The 14,443-nt window shown below is 37.3% G+C and overlaps 1 pseudogene; it reads right to left on the bottom strand.

Annotated features, from left to right (window-relative positions):
- Positions 1-296: 296 nt before the first annotated feature.
- On the bottom strand, positions 297-3,815 carry LOC102857559 (annotated as a pseudogene).
- Positions 3,816-14,443: the final 10,628 nt, after the last annotated feature.

Consider the following 14,443-nt stretch of genomic DNA (forward strand, 5'->3'; position numbering starts at 1 on the left):
GGGTATTTATAAACAAGGTAGATAATATGTTTATCTAATGTCATTTCAGCCACTGTAGCTAAAGGCAAACAACAGCCTGGATGGTTAAAGTTCTTACTTGATGTGCACACTTCAGTGCAATTGGAAAATGCTGGAGATTTTAGAATTTAAATAGGTGGAGTGTCATCTTATTTGAACAAAGAAACAGAATTCATTTAGAGTCACTTGCAGCTTGAATAAAAATTCCATTGCTCTTGTCTTAGGATCACTCTAGTCTTCATGATTCAGAAAAGACAAACTTGGTACAAACTCATGATTCAACCTATGAGGGAAGACATCCTAACTTGCATGATCTCATCAACAAGGAGGAGGTTGGTAGCCATCAGAGTGCAAGAGTGGAGCAGCTGTTTCTTTATACAGTAATTATGCCATACACCTGCTTCTGTTGCTGCCATGGGTTCACCTGTGTTCAAGTCAACACCCAGAAGTTGATCAGATTCTGAATGTTTTGCTTGAACCTTGACTAGTGTTTCCTGAAGGTCAAAACCAGAATTCTGAGCAAGAACCTTGGGAATAATGAGCAATGTGTCAACAAACACCTGGAGCCAAGCTGGGCCTTGCCTTGACAGTGGGATTATGCTTCATCAGAGTCTCTGCCATTGTTGCTTCCACAGCACCAGCCCCTGGGATCACACAGCTATAGTGTTCTTGTCAATCCTCAAGCTGTCTCTAATGGCATCTTTGATCTGAGTGAGGGTGTTTATTTGTTTGGTTCTTTGATCATTAGTGTGACAAAGCCAGGGTTGCTGCACTTCTCCTCTGTATCCCAAGGTGCACTCATAATCGAGGCTTGAATGCCCCAAGCAGTCAGGATTCAGGTCCTGTAAAGCACTGAGAGCCACCCCACCACAGGCAAGCACCAGCCTCTATTTCTCTGCATAGCTCTACACAGAGCTACTATGCCTTTTCTTGCAAGAGCATCCAAGGAAAGGGGATCAATACCCTTTTGATTAATAACAACAAATCCTTTTATTTTAATCACTACATACTTTCTTTTTCAGGTCTCTGATTTTCTTTTTAACTCTTATCTTCAGCTAATTTTCTTTCCACTTTTACAATTTTCTCTCACTCTTCTGTGCTCTTAAGTAAGCTTGAGTCCAGTTCTGTTTTTCCATATACCAATAACTCCTTTCAAGTGAAGATGTATGTATGCATCTTTTACTCTCTTCTTCACATCTGGATGCCTCATGGTCCAGAGCAAACTCTCGGATTAAACTTGTATCAATTTCAGGCTTTTGTTTTATCTCCATGACTTCAACCATGAAATGGTCAATAGGTTCATATTCTTTCTTTCTTTTTTCTTTTTGGTGTTATTTTTTAAAATTTCATTTGAAATACTACTGGCATAGCTTTCAGAATCACAGCAACATGCAACCCATCAAAGCATGGCAAAGTGACAGATGAGTGATGGAAAACTTTTTTTAGTGGGAATATGCAAATATATACACTACCAGTCAGATTAGTGGTAGTGTTTGCTATGTCTCCAGGCTTAAATTGAGCACAGGGGACAAAATTGGATTCTGACTATTATCAATAAAGAAAAAAAAAACACACCAAAAACCTAGATCGTACAATGCATTTGTTGGACTAGAGATTACTCCACAGGATGATACAGGTCTGAGGCTGAGATGTGGTAGTGGTACTGGCAGCAGGAGAAGTGGGGAGACATTCAACAAAGCTGAAATAAGTCTTCCAGCCACAGAGGCAGAACAGAGAGCCTTGGGCTGCACTTACTGAGACTTAAGCAGGAGAAAAAAAGAGCTTTTCAAGGAAAAGCCTCCCCAAACAACATTCTCAAAGCACGTGCGACAAAGCTTTGCCATCTCTGCTTCTAAGCAGCACTCCGGTTGTACTTCCTCCAAGATATATTTGTTGTGGACGGATGAGCGTCAGAGGAGGAGAGAAAACCTTCAATAAGATGCATTGGTACAATGACTGTAGTTATGGGCCCAAATATGTCAGAGAGGATGAGGACGGCACAGGATAGGTTCTCCATGTCACTACTTGGCTTGATGGCACTTGACAACAAACAACAGCGACAAAGACATTTTGTCATACTTGCCAGAGTTTGCAGAAAGATCCAAAGGCATGACTCCTGCATGAAAATACTCATAAAGAGAAAGTTCTTTGCTTGAAGAATTTTATCCTGAATGTTTCTAACCTAATTGTAATCTGTTACTCCCTAGTAAATCCCATGATTAGGAGATTTGTTTGTTATTTCTGTATGGCCATTGCAATGGATTAGTGAACTTAACTGAAGAATAGCAATAACTGGTTGAGAGAGACAGACAGAAATGCTAGAAGAGGTAGGAGTATGGGGATATATGTAATCTCATAGAAATTAGGTTTATGCTCTTGATGGTCTGTCGATGGGAATTCTGTGGAGTTATTGGAGATCAGATGCTGCTGTTTCTGGTTTCTGCCACATACTTTTGACCCTTGGCTTTCAGTCTTTCTTCTTCTTACCGTGTTGCTGAGTAGTCCAGTTGTCAGGGTTTTTGTTTTCTTTATGTGGAAGTAAGGATACCTAGCAGCTCAGTATATAGTAAGTATTTAAGAGCAACCTGTCTGTAGAAGAATGAGCATTTTCCGCCTGTGGATATTTACCATCCGTAAACCCACTGGAGGGTCACCGTGAGTTGGAGACATCTTGAAACCACAGATTGGTATTAATTTGTATTGACATATAATTCATACTGAAGTTTTTTGAGCTTCACCAATAGGTGCTTAAGGAAGCAGAGTTGTGTTGTCTGCTTCCTTCAAGAGAGTTCCTGATGCTGAATTCTGCTTTCTGGTCCATGTTGTTTAGGATGTTAGATACTTAGGTAAATATATTTTCTATTTGGAGATAGGTGCATCATCACTTCTGGTAGTGTTTCCTGTCGGAGTTCCCCATCCATCTAGCCAATGTTTCACACTAAGATTGAGGTTTGCCTGTTCTAGGATAACTGCTTTCTGAAGCTGAATTGATGGAACGATATACAACAACAATACAAATTATTAATCCCTGAAGGCAATAAGCTTCAAACCCATTCATAGTCAGAGGATTTAACTCAACATCTGGACTCCACTGGGCCCTGGGTCTCCCCCAATAGTCCTCTCCAGAAAAATTAACCACCACGGCTTTTCTAGCTGTATTCTACCAATATTCTTACTTGGTGTATATCAGTGTTGACATGGGCAGGGCATGTAGGAAAATTCCCAATATCAAATTAAGCCTTTGTTTTCTGTAGGCATTGAGAAACTGAAAGTTGAGTCTGGTCTTAGAAGTTTTTCTGCCCTTTATTTTAGTGGGTTCCCCTCCCCACTTTCCTCCCACCAGCTGTAGTCGGTTTCTATCTGTGTCCTACAGAGAGGGCTTTGTTGTTCTTTCCTGAATAATAAGGCATTTGTCCCAAAGGATAGGAAGGGAGGATGGATCTGGGAGTATTTCATCAACAAATGCCATTTCTTCTGCTAGCCATCGCTGTGGGCAGCTTTCTCAGAATCCTCTCCAATTTGCCTTGTGAATGAATGTAAGGTGGGTTTCAGAAAGGAAACCACAGTGAAAGCAGAGAAGTTCTCTTATGTCCGAGGCTCACAGAGCTTTACACTCTCAACCAAGCACAAACGGCCTTTAGCAATTCATTAAATGTATCTGGCCTCATGTCTTTCCTGGTTTTCTTGGCGCCCAGCAGTGTCTGCTCCCAGAACATACAAGCTAGGACGTTTTTGGTCTTGTCGAGATATGCCTCCCCAGATATCAGATAAACTGCCTTGAATCTTCCATTTCTCATTGTTTCAAGAAAAAGCATTGACCCTGTTTTTTCCCCCCTCTTGTTATGAGGAAGGAAACAATGCTCTTTTGGGCTTTCTGCATCCCTAGCTGTAGTACAGTAAAATCCCAAGTAACTCTTAAACTTTCATGTGAATTGTTTCCATTTTCCTTTTGTTAATTCCTCAGATTACAATGTAAGAGTATATGATGAGATCTGGTGACTTATTCCTTTGATTGAATTCATTTCAATTACAGTATGCTGAGTGTCCATTGCGATTGCCATGTGTAGTCTACCAGAAAGCCATCCACCTTCTTCACAGAGCGCTCTGTGAGGTATTCTAAGGCACTTCCCACCCAATGAGCAGAATAATTTTGACAGTGATTGTAACACATGCTCTATCTAAAAATCATTTCTCTATATAGATAGGCAACTGATGATTGGATTAATCCCAATGTTGTTGCATTGTTTTTGGGGCTCTTTTGTTGTTGTTTTAATAAGTGAAGAGGTTATTTGACTAAAAGGAAAAATAAATTGAAGTCAAAGAAAAGAAAGAGTTCATTGGCAGTGCCTATAAACTCCCTCTATAATGGAAATGGAATATGATTTTCTAAAAGTTACCATGTAGAGAAAGAAAGGGAGACAGAGGAGCTGATGACTATAAGTAATGAGCACTATACCTCTGTGTTAGCTTCTCCTTTTCTCTTCACGGGGAAGCAATGACAGACTTCAGCACTTGACTAAGATGCGTCTCTGCCCAGCTTGCAAAGTTCTCCTTTAGTTAGCTCATTCCATGTTCTTTGATTTTTTTTTTCTTGCATCTCCATGCTGTGCTGTCTGGAGACGACTACTCTCTACAGGAATTTGATATCGCCACAACCACTGAGAGTCATAATTGACTCAATGGATGGTACCTTAAAACATCAAGATTATGTCTGACAGTGACCCTATGAACAAAATATCAGCAATTTGCCCTATCCTACACCTTTCTCATTTGACCATGCTTAAGCCCATTGCTGCTGTCTCTGTCAATTCATGCCCTTGAATGTCATTCTGTCTTTCACTGACCCTCTTTTCTTTCCACAAGAAAGTCGTTTTTTAAATCTGAAGCCTAGTGACAACATGCTTAAAGTAACAAGGCATGAAGTGCCATGATTCTTGGCTCTAAGAAGTACCCTGGTTATACTTTATCCAAAGAAATTTGTGGTCACTCCATAGTATATCCAATATTCTTTTCTAATAGTAGTAGTATTCAAACACTTCTGTTCTTCTTTGATCTTCTTTATTCATTATCCAACTTTCATATGCCTATGAAAAACTGGGAAATGCCATGGGTTGGGTCAGATCATGTGCTTGATGGGATTTATTATCTAAGTATTTTTTAATTATTATAAGATTATGAAATAAAATTAGTTTTTGTGATTTCAAACAGTAAATGCCAAAAGCTTTTCCTTGTTTAAAAGGTATTTTAATTCCCCAAATTCAACCTACTAAATATGTGTAATGCTGGAATTATAGAAAATAAAGATTTGGAAACTTTACAGGAGATGAAAGGTCAAAATTGTGCATTTTCTGTTCTAAAGCCTCCTGTAATATCTGAAAACACATAAAGATTTTGCAGCAGTTGTCCCCTAGGTAACACTGACTTTTACTTACTGTTGTACTTGTAAAGCAAGAGGGACATTATCTCGTCTAACCAGAAAGCTCAGGTGCAAAACTAAGCTAAAAAAAAAAAAGACGGTAGATGTTATAAGTTCTACAAACTTAGATTCCGTTCTTACATGTTTATTTTTATTTTAATTGCATTTGATATGTAGTGAAATTCTAGTTATGAAGTCAAAGTCTAAGAAAATGAAAATATTTCCGAAAGGTGGAAGGCTGAGAACATTTTTTTTAATTCTAAGTCAACAAGACTCTCAAGGGATGAAATATAATCCACTTTAACACACAGTAAATTCTTTCTGAAATTGAGGTTTAGTTTTAATACCTATGATATTTGAACATGTATATTCAATAAAATCATTCACTAGAAAGAGTAGACCGTGGTTTTATTGGAACATGAGAAATCTATGAAACTGGGTTTAAATGAACAAGCCCAAAGATATGTGATGCAGCAAGGACTTTTCTGGTGAGGTGAACTTAAATCTCCAAATCAAATTACAACTTACATTTAAAATTTTTTTTCTTCCTATTTTCATGTAAATTTTAACTTCACTGGATCGGAATAAAGAAAAATGTTAATAAAAATTAGAAGTTTAAAAAATATTTTCATATAATTATTGTTTCCAAGCAATTTATTCTAATACCATGCTTTGATGATGAATAAAAAAATACTGCCAATTTATTAATTCATTATTTTTTTACATAATGTATGAATTCCTGCGCAACAAAACTCATGAAGGTACAGTAGAGAGTGAAGGTGACATAGTGTGGAGTGGATTTCCACCATGTTTTATGTAGGGTTGTTGTACCCCTTTGCACCTAACAACACTAATGTGACTGCAGATTGACTGACATTGTTCTGTAAACTCTCAAACTAAATTGGTTTTTGTTTTTATTTTAAGTGTCCATTATTCCTCATATACATATCTTACCATGTAAATTTATCAAACTCACATTTCTTTATTTTAAATTTGGTTTTTGTTTTAAGCTTCCATTAGTCTTTGTATACATGCTTTAGCACATATATTTATCAAAGTCACATTTATTTGTTTCTCAAATGAATCTTTGGACTATATATATAGATGTATATTGTACTTTGGCAAAATTAACAGAAGTATTGCAGTCTTTTACCAACTGCACCCTTTCCTACAAGGTATTTTTGTAAAAGTTCTATGGTGTTTGAATATATATTTTCTACTTTTATGTTATCAAACTAAAGTAGAATAATCTCAGTGCTTCTTTAAAAGAATTGTGATGATATTTGATAGATTGTAATTATCTCTGATCAAACTGAGTCAAATGATACTCAGGGCGAGTAAAATTATAGCTTCCCTATCTTAGACAGTTAATGCAATTCAACAAGTAAAAATGACTACTTTACATCTACTATGTTATCTTTTAAGTCAGAAAGAGTAAATATTACTAAAATTTTTGTTGGTATAAAGCTTTTTCTTAAACTATAACATTTCCAGTTGCACAGAAGTCAAGTTTATCCTGATAAGAACAAAATTGATTCAAATAATTTACCTGTCCCCAACGTGCATCTTGGGTCCAGAAGTTATGCCTAGTTGATCTAATCCTTTAAATATAATGTATAAAAATGTCTTCATGCTGATTTTATTTTTGATCCAATGACATTTTAGCATGCAATTAAATACAAATTGTTCTTTTATATATACATTAAGTGAACTAGTTGACTGATGTGAAGAAACAGTGCAAGAACATAGGAAAAATAAAAAGTTCACTGTGTTTGCCAAACTCTTGCATAAAATGAAAGGAATAAAGAATGAGCCAGAAACTGTGAAAATACTGGAGGTTGGTCTAAAATTATATGTCTTGTGAAAGTGAGAGAATTGACAATATTTTCAATTACTTTTCACAGCAAGAGTCCTAGGGCAAATCTCTATCATTGAGTTCATATGCTAAGTCAGATGCACCAGCTAGCTCTAATAAAATACTTTTCTTCAGAGTGCATTAGGATCTGTCCTTTAAGAAAATGTACGTTGAGATGTGTGTTCATTTCCTGATACAACATATTAACATCAGAATGAAATATTTCCAATTTTGCCTACTAATATAAATCAGTATTATTCAGTGTGATTAATACTAAGATGTATTTTAAATAAGCACATAAACAAGAAAAAATGTTATATTTATTCATGTAGTTAACTGTTCTGACATTCTTCTTCACACCTTCTATCCATCTGATCCATTGTCCTCCCACCTTAAGGACTTCATTTACGTTTCTGGTAGAATGGGTCTGCTGACTGTAAATATGCTCAGTTTCTTTATTTAAAAGCATTCACCTGATTTAAGTTTTGTCCTTATTGTTTTTCCACTTGGCACAGCCAGAACATGGGTCACAATCTCATGTTCCGTAGCCATCCCTTGGTTAACTTGAAGTAACCACCTATCATCCAGCGTGGTGCGTCCAGCTGGGCAAGAGGCACACTTATACATTGTTACAGCATTTCAGTCTTTCAATGATCATTTGATTTATTTCCTTGACAGTGGAGAAGAGATATTTCTAGAAGCTTCATCTTGACTTTTCCTGTCATAAAATCTCCTACCACAGTGAAAAAAGATCTCTGTTGTTGAAGGAGTTTGTGCTGCCAAATACAAGGTGGCACTTTGAAACCACCTGTCAATTCACAGAATAAAGGTAAACGATCTGCTGTGGGATGATAGTCTTGGAAACCTACTGAAGGGTCTACTATGAGAACCTTTTGTCATATAGTCAATTTTAACTCAGAGTCACCTTCGAGATATGAGGTTAGGTCTGCCCTTCAGGATTTCTAATACTGCAATCTCATAGAAAGGATACTGCCATACCTTTTTCCAACAAAGCAGTTATTGGGTTTGAACTGCTTACCTTTTGGTTAACAGTCTAGTAACTTACACAAGGCCTCATTAGAAAACTTTATTTTTCACCAAAACAAAAAACCATTTCTAAGCAATCCCTACAACTTGTAGTCCTACAGAATAACACATAAAAGACCCATGTTGTTTACAAGGCTATGATTGTACAGAAGCCAACTACCACGTCTTTCCTTTGCAGAATTGCCAGTGAGTTTGAACTGCTCACTTTTCAGTCTACAGGTGATTGGTAAACCACTGCACCAGCAGGACTTCTAGTTTATTGATAAGTAACCCTTAAATGACAAAGTCTGTCCATTACGTTATACACGAAACAGCTGAAAATGACTGTTGATGGCGTTTGTGAATGCTGGATACATTTTAAGAAGGACTTGAGCTGGCACTGGCATCATCATCTAACTCCTATATGTGATCTGTAATCAACAGTCTTCCAAGAATTTGGTAGCCTGCTTTTTCAGTGTAAGACAACTCCAGTAAACAATCACAGATTTCTTGGGAAGATTTGGGCAATTTTCACTATTGGCATTTGTTCTGGGATTGCATTGGCCTTCTTCATGAAGATCAGAGTCTCTATTAATGGAATTCAGCTTAGGTCTGTGTGGTATTAGTTTAAAAGTTGTCTTTTAGGGCCATTGCCTTATCCCCCACTGGTCTGTAGCTCATTAACTATGGACACATGTTCTTTCAAATCATCAACAGCTAAGAGACTAATATAAGAAAGGGAATGTTTTTCACATTAAAGAGTGAAAGAGAGTGCTTCCCTTACTGTAGCATGAGACCTCACTGATGATGGTGGTGGAGAGACCGTGGAGAGATGTCACTAAAGGAACTCTGAGATAAAAGGCCACAGTTAAAGGTTTTGCTTGCTGGATTATTGAAAGAGAAGCTCCTTATAACTTATGGCTGCAATGAGGCAAACCTTGCTGGATGATTTGGATTTGTAATACTGAGCTGAACCTGGACTTTTACTAATTGAGAAATTGTGTTTTGCTGTTAATCTCGCTTGTACTGCTTGGACTTGCAGTAGATGGTATTCTTTGCCCACCCCATCCTCTAACTTATTTCTCTAATAAACCCCATTCTTGGTACCTCTTAGTACTCTTGGTACTTTACTCTTGGTAAAGTCTATGCATCAACAATGGATATTAAACCTAATGAAACAAGTGGAAGAGCATGGGAGGTGGTGTGTCTGACCCAACTGCAATTTGTTTGCTGTCATGGATATTATTAATGGGAACAGTTTCCACTTATGAAGTGGGTAGAAGTCAGACTCACTCACCCTCATTTTGTATCTGCTTCTCTCAAAGTCTGTAAAGAATGAAAGTTCACCACTTGCAGTATTAACCTATTTTGAATACACATAGGAAAAAAAAATCTTAAACCAAAATCATTGTCTTCAGTTTAATTAAAAATATTTCTGTGAGAGATTGATTTTGATTGTCATTCTAGCCCCTAGAAAGACCAAGTACAATGATTCCTGCTGGTCATTCTCTGAACAATATGTTAAAAATACTCCAAAATAATATCATTACTTCCATTTTGTTTGTGATAATACAGGCTCTTCTGGAATCCTAGTTGAGGACTCAAGTTTCTCCAGTTCCAATCGTAGAGCCCTAATCTTCCTTATCAGGTTCCCACCTATAATGCATGAGGCTTTCCTGAAGTTCTACCACTCACAGAAGTAAATATGTCCCATGTGTTTGGCTGTATTTGCTTTCTGGTTATAATAAATTATTGTCTAAAAAACCCAAATAATTGTCTATTTAACCTTACTTAAAAGGCTATCTGGCTCTCACACTTGCTTTACATTATATACTTGTTGACATAAGCTTGTAATTTTCGCTTTTCAATTTGTCATTTTTAGAAATAGCCATAGAGTTCTACAGTTACTATTTCTCTCAAACCCATCAAATAAATGTTAGTGCCTATATTCCTCCCAAATTTGAGCAAATAAAAATCTTAGAAATCATATTGCTGCAGAACCAGAGAAGTTTCACTCTTTGCCTACCCCAGAGGTGAGATCAACACTACCATTCATTTAGCAAGTGATCCAAAAATAATTCCATCATTAATTGACTTTCTATGACTACCAGTACCCACTGCCTTAGATCTGGTTGCCTAGAATCAGAGCCTAAGATGAAAATGTCTGTTGAATAATTTATTGTGAGAGTGCTCTCAGGAAGAGTTATCCATAAGGTACAGTTATTCAGGAAAGAAAAGGCAAGAACTATTGTGATTTTAACTGAACACTAGCTTCAGCGTGATCCCACAGGGAACTCTCAGAGCAAAAAGTGAACATATACTTCAAGTATTTGAATGTAGGACAAAATGTAGAACTTGCTCGAGGTATAAAGTAGATGGAGATTGAATTAGAGAAGAATTCCTTTTAGATAAATACTTCGGTGAGTTCTTAGCATAATTACAAAGATTTTGTGCTATTGTGGAAGATAATAAAATCTTCTCTCCATTATGAAATTGGTTAAGTTTTATGATTCATGTATTCATTTCAATCCCAAAGTTATTAGACATTAGACTAGTTACAAATATTCACAGAATGAGACATGGTTTCTGATCAAATAAAGTTCAGGTTAGTGTAAATGTTATGTTTTGAAGGGTTTTTTGTCCCCTTCCCCCCAGAGATTAGGTAATGATTAAGTGTCTAAGCCGACAAGTTTGTTTAATTATGGTAGTGAAGTATCTCTTGATTTCGAGAAAAGAGATGAAACTTTATCTGAAGTTTCAGCTAGTAAGACTGGTCAAGGAACTTTAAAACTATACACTCTCATATATTTCTAATCTTTTTTGCCCACATGTTTTTACACACTGATTAAATAAATAATAGAACGGTAGCATATATGGAAATTTTTGGCTTACAAAATCTATACATTGTATTAGAATTGTTCAAATTTTATATATAGAGGTTGTTGTTGTTATGTGCCGTCGAGTCGTTTCCGACTCATAGCGACCCTATGCACAACAGCCCTAAACCCTGCTCTATCCTGCGCCAACCGCACCGCCTCTGACACACCCATCCCGATTACCCCAGTCACTGAATCAATCCATCTCATAGAGGGTCTTCCCCTCCTGCACTGTCCCTCCACCCTCCCAAGCATGATGTCCCTCTCCAAGGACCCGTCCCTCCTGGCAACATGTCCAAAGTATGTCAGACGAAGCCCCAGAATCCTTGCCTCCAAGGAGTAGCTTGGTTTAATTCTCTCCAAGATGAATCTGTTTGTTTTCCTGGCAGTCCAGGGTACATTCAGTACCCTTCTCCAGCACCACAGCTCAAAAGCATCCACTCTCCTTCTGTCCTCCCTAGTCATTGTCCAACTCTCTGATGCATAACAAGCGATTGCAAAGACCATGGCCTGTATCAGGCGCACCTTAGTCTCCAGAGAGTCACTGTTGCTCCTGAGTACCTTTGAGAGGTCCCTAACAGCAGACTTTCCCATCGTGATACGCTTTTTGATTTCCTGACTGCTGGTACCAAGAGTGTTGACTGTGGAGCCAAGCAAACTGAAGCTGTGAACACTCTCAATCTCTTCGTCATCCATCCTGACGCTGCCAATTGGTCCAGTGGTGAGAATCTTTGTCTTCTTGACGTTGAGCCTTAGTCCACACTGAAGGCTGCAGTCCTTGACCCTTCGCAGCAAGTGCGTGAGGTCCTCCTCAGTTGTATCTGTAATACGGTTAGGTCCAAAGCTAAGGAAGAAAGTTTGACTAGACACTTTTAAGGATTTCTTAGACTCAGTCTTTGGTGTTCACAGGGCAACCGGTTGAGTAGTGGTTGGGGGAAAACGATCACATTGGCAGTGAAACAGCAGAGGTTGTACACAGGCAGGCACCTTTATCATGGTTCTCATGAGAGAGATGGCAACTGAAGTAACCTTATTGGTTTATTATATTGAAACTCAAGTCTCATGACCTGAAGACTTTACCAAAGAGGGAAACTGAAGGAGCTTAGTATCTAAGGATAGTAGATATTGAGTGCAAAGAGACTCCTTGGGGTTAGGAAGAATGAGAAAATGTCACAATAAGACATTAGAAATATTATTTAATACAGGTGCCTTCAGAAAAATCATAAAACAGAGGAAGAAAAAGCTTAGCAAAATGTGTAATTGCACTAATTTTTATTTTCTGCTAAATGGTTGTTATCAATGTTCAAGTTTGTCTCTCCTCAAAACCTATCTGAATAACACGTATGGGATATTATGTTTTTGTTTGTTGTTGTTTTTTTTAAGGAAGAAAAGGTCCCTGTGAGTCGTATTCGACTTAACAGCACCTAACAACAACAACAACAACAAGGAAGAAGAGTATAGTCAAAGTTCTTATTTACTCAAATTTACATGAATATTTGAAAGTAGTTGATATTCACATTTAGTTTAATTTCCAGATGAAGTAGTTTTCAAATTATTATATACTCATTATTTGCATACAAGATTAAAATCCTCTTGATATCCCAGGGTTGCCTTGTCACAGTTAGTTGTAATTATTGGGTAAGCAAAAGCGTGTTATCCCTTCCAATATACCATCCATGTATCTATCAACCTGTGTTGGTAGACGTCAGCTCAAAAGTGTATCAGTATTTGGAAGGAAGTCAGTCTCCATTTCATGTTTGCATGTGAATTTATCTGTCACAAATGAGAGAGAGTGATGAATGTGACATGTTGAAAGATCATTAGATGTCACTCTGTACTCCTGGCGGGAAAACGGCTGGCAGGAAGTCAATGATGCAAACTCAGTGTTCAGCTCATGGAGCAGAGAGGGATCTAGGGCAACATTGAGTCACACAAGTTGTGAACAATCAATCAATCATTTCATTTGAAGGAAGAGTTAAATACGACTTGATGGCAGTGCTCTGTGAATACCTAACAGCACTGGGCCTCCAGCATTGTATGTATTTTGACTTGCACTTACAACTGTCGGGTGACCAGCAGCTGGAATAGAAAACTGTATATCTGACCAATTTCCATCACTATCCCTTTGACTTGACTTGTTCTTCATGCATAAATCAGTCTTAAATACCTTTCCAAGCCCTAGAGGAGAGACATGGCCGAGAGTGACTCCACAGGGTAATCTATTGGTGGTACGATTTATATGCCTTGATAAAGGAAGTGGTAACCCTGAGTGCCAACACAATTTCACATCTCCAGTGGCTTTTATACAATTTGTGTATAATTTATTTAGCTTTCACTTTATTTGCTTCTCTTCCATTCCCTTGAATTGATATCCAAAAGTCCCTAAAGATAAGTTGTACTTAAAACAGTATGGAAATGCTTACTCAATATTAATATTTATTTTCCAAAAGCTTTTAAAGCCATCACGCAAACTCTGCAGCACTTTTGATAGGTTTATCCAGTAATTCACTCTACTTCTGTTTTAAATGTAAGGTAGAAAATGAAAAACATTGCTAGTAAACACTACCCGGTATCTTTTAGATTGATAAATCTGTTTAATCTGGTTCAATTCCACTGATGAAAATGGAGAGGATAAAATATACAAAGTGAGAAATGAAGCAGTGGGAGTGATGACAGCGGAAGGTTGCATGAGTGAAATCATTCTGCATTCATCTATTTGACTTAGAGAAAAGGAGGGTAAGTTATGAATTTGTCAATTTAAGTATTTGTACTGAGAACAACATTATTTATTTCAAGTCATATCCATATTTTAAAAATCTTTACATGATTGTACAAGTACCAGATATTCTAAATCATTTTCTGATCGCTATTTTCTGAGGTAGAATTAGCAATCATTTTTTTCCCCAAAAAATTTATGTCAAAGATATTCAAAGCACTTGGCAGTGTTCATTCGGTAAAGTCCAGGCTAAAAGAATCATAAAGCCGTTTACAAGAAATATCACCAAAAATGTGATGGCTTTTACAAGAAATAGAAAAAAAAAATGAATGGATGGATAGTCCTTGCCACCGGCAATCAGGATTATCTGATCAAATCTTCACCTTCTCATTTCACAAGCAGAAACTTTGGTTTTGACTAGAATGCAAGTTCTGCCTAGATTTTCCTGAAGAAGATATAGAATGCCTCCCTGCTTTAAATGCCTTTAATTGAGATATCTTTGTAGGTGTATCTCATTTTATTACACTTCGCAGGTT

This window comes from Elephantulus edwardii, unplaced genomic scaffold (genome assembly GCF_000299155.1).
Source record: "Elephantulus edwardii isolate Elephantulus edwardi_28Jun2011 unplaced genomic scaffold, EleEdw1.0 scaffold00118, whole genome shotgun sequence".
NCBI classification, from domain to species: domain Eukaryota; kingdom Metazoa; phylum Chordata; class Mammalia; order Macroscelidea; family Macroscelididae; genus Elephantulus; species Elephantulus edwardii.